General features: G+C 40.7%; 1 pseudogene; it reads left to right on the plus strand.

The window, feature by feature from the left end:
- The first annotated feature begins 214 nt into the window (after positions 1-214).
- On the plus strand, positions 215-6,485 carry LOC147462076 (uncharacterized; annotated as a pseudogene).
- Positions 6,486-6,792: the final 307 nt, after the last annotated feature.

Below are 6,792 nucleotides of genomic sequence, written 5' to 3' on the forward strand. Positions count from 1 at the left end.
GGTTAAAGTAGAGCAAGAAGATTATGAAGAGGGGATGCTCTAGCGACCAAAAGAAAAGCAACAATGGCTCCATGGATTTGGAAGGGGAAAATGGAGGTCAATTCGGACAATGTCATTACTCCGGTATGATGTGCATTGTTTTAACAAATACGTCAAATCATGGTGTTTTTTATCAATTATATTGAGATCATTACATTGTTTTGTTATAGTTGCTATGTATGACCAATATTCGCTTGCCAACAAAGGCTTCACAAAAAGTCATGGGTGGTTGTGACAAGCCACCGGAGAGGTTGGAAAAGGTAATGCTCGATCTTGTAATTTACTTTGAAAGCATGCCTTTTTGTTTACTTTAACATTCTCAATGGAGGTCATAAAATAGTTAAAAGTTCGAAAGATGGGTGAGAGTAAAATACATGTCGATGTTTCTTCTCCGTCAGCGTCCATGGGGCTTTCACCCGCAAAAAACACAAGGTATGAAACTAGAGTTAATATCAAAATTGATTTGATATCTTCTTTGAATACGGTTATTATGAGCATGATATTTGCATAGGTCATCTACGAAAAAGATTGTCCATTTATATTCTGAGTTGTATGGGCTTGAGGTTCACTATGTGTTACCATATACATGTGGTAGTGATGTGTATAAACACACTAGGACCGCGGGGCATTTTTCCCCTCTTTAGGAGGTCTTTTCCCCCGTGCATTGTATATACATCCATCACTCTAGGGCTATCTATCTTTTCCATTGCACACTAAGTAATACACTCTCTGTTGTGTGCCTTGAGCTTCCTTTGTCTTCTCCAAGTTGTGTGCGTTTCTCTGCAACCCTAATTCCAACAATTGGTATTGGGGCAGGTCTCATCCTCCCGGGCTTAGTCACCAGCTGCTCCAGCACATGCTTGCTCACTTTCTCCGATCTCAATGAGATTTGGCAAGCATTCGTAGGTAGATAAATGTTTCGGGACTACTCATATACTCGTAGAGCTTAGTCTGCTCAGATTTTTGATTTGAGCTCATTTCTGCCTTCATTTCCACTACAGGCAGGTCTGCACAGGCAATTTTGTCATTTTGTGCAGAATTTCTGTCAATGTCGTTCTTAACATAACGGGTGCCTTACAGTCTTCTACAGTTTGTGCTATATAGCACGTGTTGTTCCTGCTTTGTTTCTCCTCTTTTCGCGCAGTTTTCACATCAGGTGCAGCATTTACCATGGCTGATAGCAACACAGATGTGTTTAAGATGTTTGCTGTTGAGAAGAGGTTGGATGAGGAAAATTACCCTATGTGGGCTTATATGATGCAACATGTTCTTGTGTCAATGGGCGTCTAGAATATTGTGCAGGGCATTAATGTACGTCTTGGTTCTGAGGATGTAGGCGATGTTGAGGATGTTGTAGGTCTTGCTGCAAGGATTGCTGCTATTAGAGTTGTTTTGCCTACGGCAGAACAAGCTCGTTGGGATGTAAAGGATGCGCAAGCTCATGTACTGGTTGCATTGTCTGTGAAGCGCACCATTACTCCTCACATTCGTTCAGCAAAATCTACAAAAGAGGCTTGGGATATTCTAGCAGGTCTTTATGCAAGCCGCAATGAGGCTAAAATTGCTTTGCTGCATAAAGAGCTGGAATCAAAGATTATGCATGAGGAAGATGATATGGACACTTTCCTTGCTGGTGTCAAGGATATCAATGAGCAACTTATTTCTGCAGGTGAAGTCATTTTGGACAGTTCCCTTGTGCAAACTATTCTTGATTCCTTACCAGATTCTTACTAGACTTTTTCTAGTACTTGGAGACTCATGACCCAAGGAAATCCTGAAGTTGTCAAGTTTGATGCATTATGCACATTGCTATTGCAAGAGTCACTTTCCAGAAAAAAATAGGACTAGACAGCGTGTAGTTGAAAAGGCTTTAATTGCTTCTCAAAGAAAGGGTGGTAACAACAATGCAGCCACTTCTTACGGTTTTGCTGCGAGTGGCAAAACTTCTATTTCTAATGCTTCTGTTGACAGCAATTTGTCTGGAAATTTTGGTGATAAGGGCAAAAAGAAGATACATTGCCATTATTGTAAAGCTAATGATCACTTGATCAAGGAGTGTCCTAAGTTGAAGGCCAAAGAGGCTAAGAAGAAAGTGGGTGGTTCCACTGCAAATGTTGGTTCCACTACAAATACATCCATTGTTGAGTCTTCTGTAAAAGGAGACTGTGATGTTGATGTTGATGCAGACTGGGCTTTTAGTGCAGAGTTCACTTACAATCCTGATGTCCATGATGCATGCATGTCAGTTGCTATAGATTCACATGTGTGGTATTTTGATAGTGGTGCTACAAAGCACATTACCTCACATCGTGAATTATTCACCTCTCTCAAGTCTGTCCCTCATGGGAATTCTATCACTTGTGCCAACAATGCCTCTTATCCGGTTCATGGAGTTGGAAAGATTGTGCTTACTGTTGCAAATGGAAGTTCTTTCACACGTGTTGATGCACTTTATGTACCTGGAATCAAGAAAAATGTCTTGTATGTATCTGCACTTGCTAAACTTGGACTTGCAGTCAAGTTTGTGGATGACAGATGTACACTTCATGATCTCAGTTTTGGTGATGAAATTGTTGCATCTGGCCTTTTGTGCAGTGGGCTGTATAAGCTCACTTTGTATGACAAGTGTGGACAAAATTTTGCAAATGCTGTTGCAGATTCAAGGGCTGTTTCAGATGCAAAACTGTGGCATGCACGTTTTGGGCATCTGAATTTTTCCAGTTTGTTGCATTTGCACAAATCTGATATTGCTTCTTTGCCGTCTCTTGAAGCACCTCTCAAACATGTTTTTGAAGGCTGTATTTTGGGTCAGATGTAGCGTTTAAAGTTTCCAAAGGATGGTTGAGTTAGGGCCACATGCAGGTTGCAGCTTGTGCATAGTGATGTTTGTGGGCCCATGCAAACTCCGTCCTTGGGCAATTACCTTTACTTTGTGACTTTCATTGATGATTACTTTAGGCATGCATGGGTATTTCCACTTAAAGAGAAGTCCGAAGTTTTTATGTGCTTCAAACAATTTTTGGCTATGGCTGAAAATGCATCAAAATGTACTATGGGCACCCTCCGCCTCCGATCAAGGAGGGGAGTATATGTCTCATGAATTTATTGCATTTCTGGCTAGTCGAGGGATAAAACACCAATGTACAGTGCCTTATACACCTCAGCAAAATGGTGTTTGCTGAGAGGAAAAATAGGTCACTTACGAAAATGGCACGATGCATGGTCAAAAGTCAAGCTTTGCCGCATTCTTTTTGGTTTGAAGTCATCATGTGTGCCACTTATGTACTTAACAGGTGTCCTATGAAAGGTTTGCAGTCTATTACTCCATATGAAGCATGGCATGATAGACAGCCATCTATTGAGCACATGCGTGTTTTTGGCCGTTTGCATATGCTTTGGTGCCACAAACACTGCGCAAAAAATTGGATGATAAGGCTGTCAAATGTATTTTTGTTGGTTATAGTGTTGAAAGCAAAGGTTACAGGTTGTATCATCCACAAACAAAGCATATTTTAGTTTCACGGGATGTAGTGTTTGTAAAAGATTCTGTTCAGCCCTTACTGTCATGTACTAGAGACAGTAATGTAAGCTCACAGGACATTTATGACACTTTGTTGCCTCTTTTCAGTGGTGGAATTTTGAATGTAAATTCCAATGAGGCAAATGTACAACCTGTGGGGGTTTCTGAAAATGTTACAGATCAGCCTATTACTGATGCAGATGTACATGATGTACTTCATGAGGAAAGGGCTAAAAATGAGCAGGCTAGAGGTATGCCAAAATGGCTGGTGCATACATTGTGTGACAGTAAATTGGATGCACCTTTGCCTAGTCGTACTCATTCAGACTCTGGCCATGCATCTTATGCATCAGATTGTTATGCTTTGGTTGTGTCTAGCTTACATGATGTTGAGGAACCTCTGTCTTTTGATAAAGCACAGAATTCAAAAAATTGGATGGCTGCCACATGCAATCAGAATATGATGCACTTATAGAGAAGTCGTAAGAAGTCTTTGTATGGGTTGAAGCAATCTCCTCGTGCTTGGTATGAGAAAGCTGACACTCATTTGGTCGAACAAGGCTTTCGTAACAATCCAACAGAAAGCACATTGTATGTAAAGCGTGAGGGTGATGTACCAATGAGGGACATATTGCTGAATTTAAGGCTGATTTGAATGCTACTTTCAAGATGAAAGTTTTGGGGCTGTTGTATCATGACTTGGGCATATAGTTTAAGCAGTGTGATGGTGGTATTGCCTTGTGTTAGAAAAGTTACATAGATACATTGCTATGTAAGTTTAGACTTGAGGATTGCAAACCTATTGCCATTCCCATGGAAACAGGTTGGACGTTGAGTCTACATGATGCTGGCAATCCTGCTGATGTCACTCTTTACCAAAGTGTTGTTGGATGCCTCATTTATGTATGCAACACGAGGTTGGATATTCAGTTTGCAGTCTCACAAGTAAGCAGATTTATGCATAGCCCAGGGTCTAAGCATTGGCAGGCTGTCAAGAGGATTTTCCGCTACCTTAGTGGCACTTTACATCTTGGCTTGTTTTATCCCAAGAGGGGGGATCATTGCCGCCAGACTTACATGCCTTTTCGGACTCAAATGAGGCTGGTTGTTTTGACGCGCGAGTATCCACAAATGGTTTTTGTTTCATGCTTGGCAATTCATGTATATCATGGTTGAGAAATAAGCAACCTAATGTGGCCACTTCAAGTTGTGAGGCTGAGTACAGGGCAGTCTTCACAACTAGGGTTGAATGTGTATGGCTCAGATGCCTTATGGGCTGATGTGGGTGTTGGAGAGGTTACTGCCAAGATTATCTACATTGAAAGTCAGAGCGCATTGGCAATTGCAAGGAACCCAGCTTTTCATGCTCGCACAAAGCACATTGAGGTGCATTACCACTATGTCAGGGAAAAGCTCTCAGCAGGATAGATCGGCTTGGCTTATGTGCCAACACAAGACAACCTTGCAGATCTTTTCGCAAAGCCATTGTCTTGTGAGTAGTTCGAAGCTTTCCGCAAAGCTTTGGGCTTACTCCCCTTTGTGGACTGATCATGTCCCTAGGGCATGGCACTTTCGTTTACTCATGTGCCAGCTGTCATTCACCGCATCACTCCTGGGGGGATTTGTTACCATATAAATGTGGTAGTGATGTATGTCAACACACTAGGACCACTGGGGCATTTTTTCCCTCTTTAGGAAGTTTTTTCCCCCGTGCATTGTATATATGCCCATCACTCTAGGGCTATCTATCTTTTCCATTGCACACTAAGTAATACACTCTCTGTTGTGTGCCTTGAGCTTCCTTTGTCTTCTCCAAGTTGTGTGTGTTTCTCTGCAACCCTAATTCAACACTATGATTCAAATCTTGCAAGGAACATAGCAGCAAAAAAAGATCCTTCTCGTACTATGGCCCTATTTGTATTGTGAGACCTCTCTTACATATCTATTTCTATATATTTCAAAGCATTACTTTGTTTTTGAAGTGTAATTAGGACTTTTGTTTATGTTAGATGGCTTGAGCACACTCTTGACGGCTTGGCTTTACATCAAGTGTGGTTTGTTGATACCTTGTGCTATTCATTTATGCAAACCACTCCTACTGAAATAGCTATGCGTAATTACTATGGTCGAGTTGATCTTTCTACACGAGTGTTTACATTCTTTCCTATTCTTGATGAGTAAGTCGTTCTTGAGTGCTTCTCCAATCTTGTTTTGGTATTGGGCTTTCTACGTAATGTTATACAATTTTTATTGGTCTAGGGATCATTGGACATTAGTTTTGTTCTTTAATTGCCACTTGTGTCCGATTAGACATCTACCAAAGGACAAGAGCACAATTCTCTTCTTTGATTTGCTCTCATTGTGCTCACTCAATCGAATACATCTCGCTCGTCAAGAGGTATGATGCAGATGATCTTGCTTTATGCTATTGAGCTCATCTTTTGTTTATGTAGGGCTTCTCTTACGTTATTTTTTTTTTTAAGGAGCCTAGACTTTTGCAGCATTTTTGAGCTTATGCGACACATCCGCAACTAAGAATGGAGCTTAGTCACCCCAAGGATTGTCACGTGCAAACAATGGTGGTGAGCAATGTGCTTATATTTGAATTATGCCAAGAATAATGCTTTTGAATATGTGTCAAAGAACTTGATGTAGATGCCCACACAATCAAACACCATAGTTTGCAGGTTTTATATTATGTTTGTCATAAAGCTTTTACTTGTGTCTATCATGGATGGCATGCCATATTAAAACTCGGTAATGTCATCTAATGATGTTTACAGTCTAGTATGAATGTCCTTGCATTAAAACATTGCCTTGCTACAATTCACAAAACTTGGTTTGCACACGAGCAAGTGGAGGCAATGAAGAGTGCATTTGGTATTGGGCTCAAGAAAATAATCTGGACAACACATCGTCAGTGTAGTGGTGTTTTGAACATAGTGATCTTTGCTATCAAAAAATTTAGTATTTTGAACATAATGATTTTTGCTATCACAATTTTTGGTATTTTGAACATTGTGATCTTTGGTATTTTTGGAAAAGAAGCTATGGGGGATCAAAACGATGAGGATCCATGGCAGTGGAGGAGATGCAGCTCAAACAAGATGGAGAGAGAGAGAGAGAGAGAGAGAGAGAGAGAGAGAGAGAATCGATACTGTTAGACAACAAAACAAATCACGCTATATTGAATTGCTATAAAACCACTGACAATGGACTCGAGACAGACAGAC

The sequence above is a fragment of the Adiantum capillus-veneris genome, chromosome 3 (genome assembly GCF_014529385.1).
Source record: "Adiantum capillus-veneris isolate H3 chromosome 3, ASM1452938v2, whole genome shotgun sequence".
NCBI lineage: Eukaryota > Viridiplantae > Streptophyta > Polypodiopsida > Polypodiales > Pteridaceae > Adiantum > Adiantum capillus-veneris.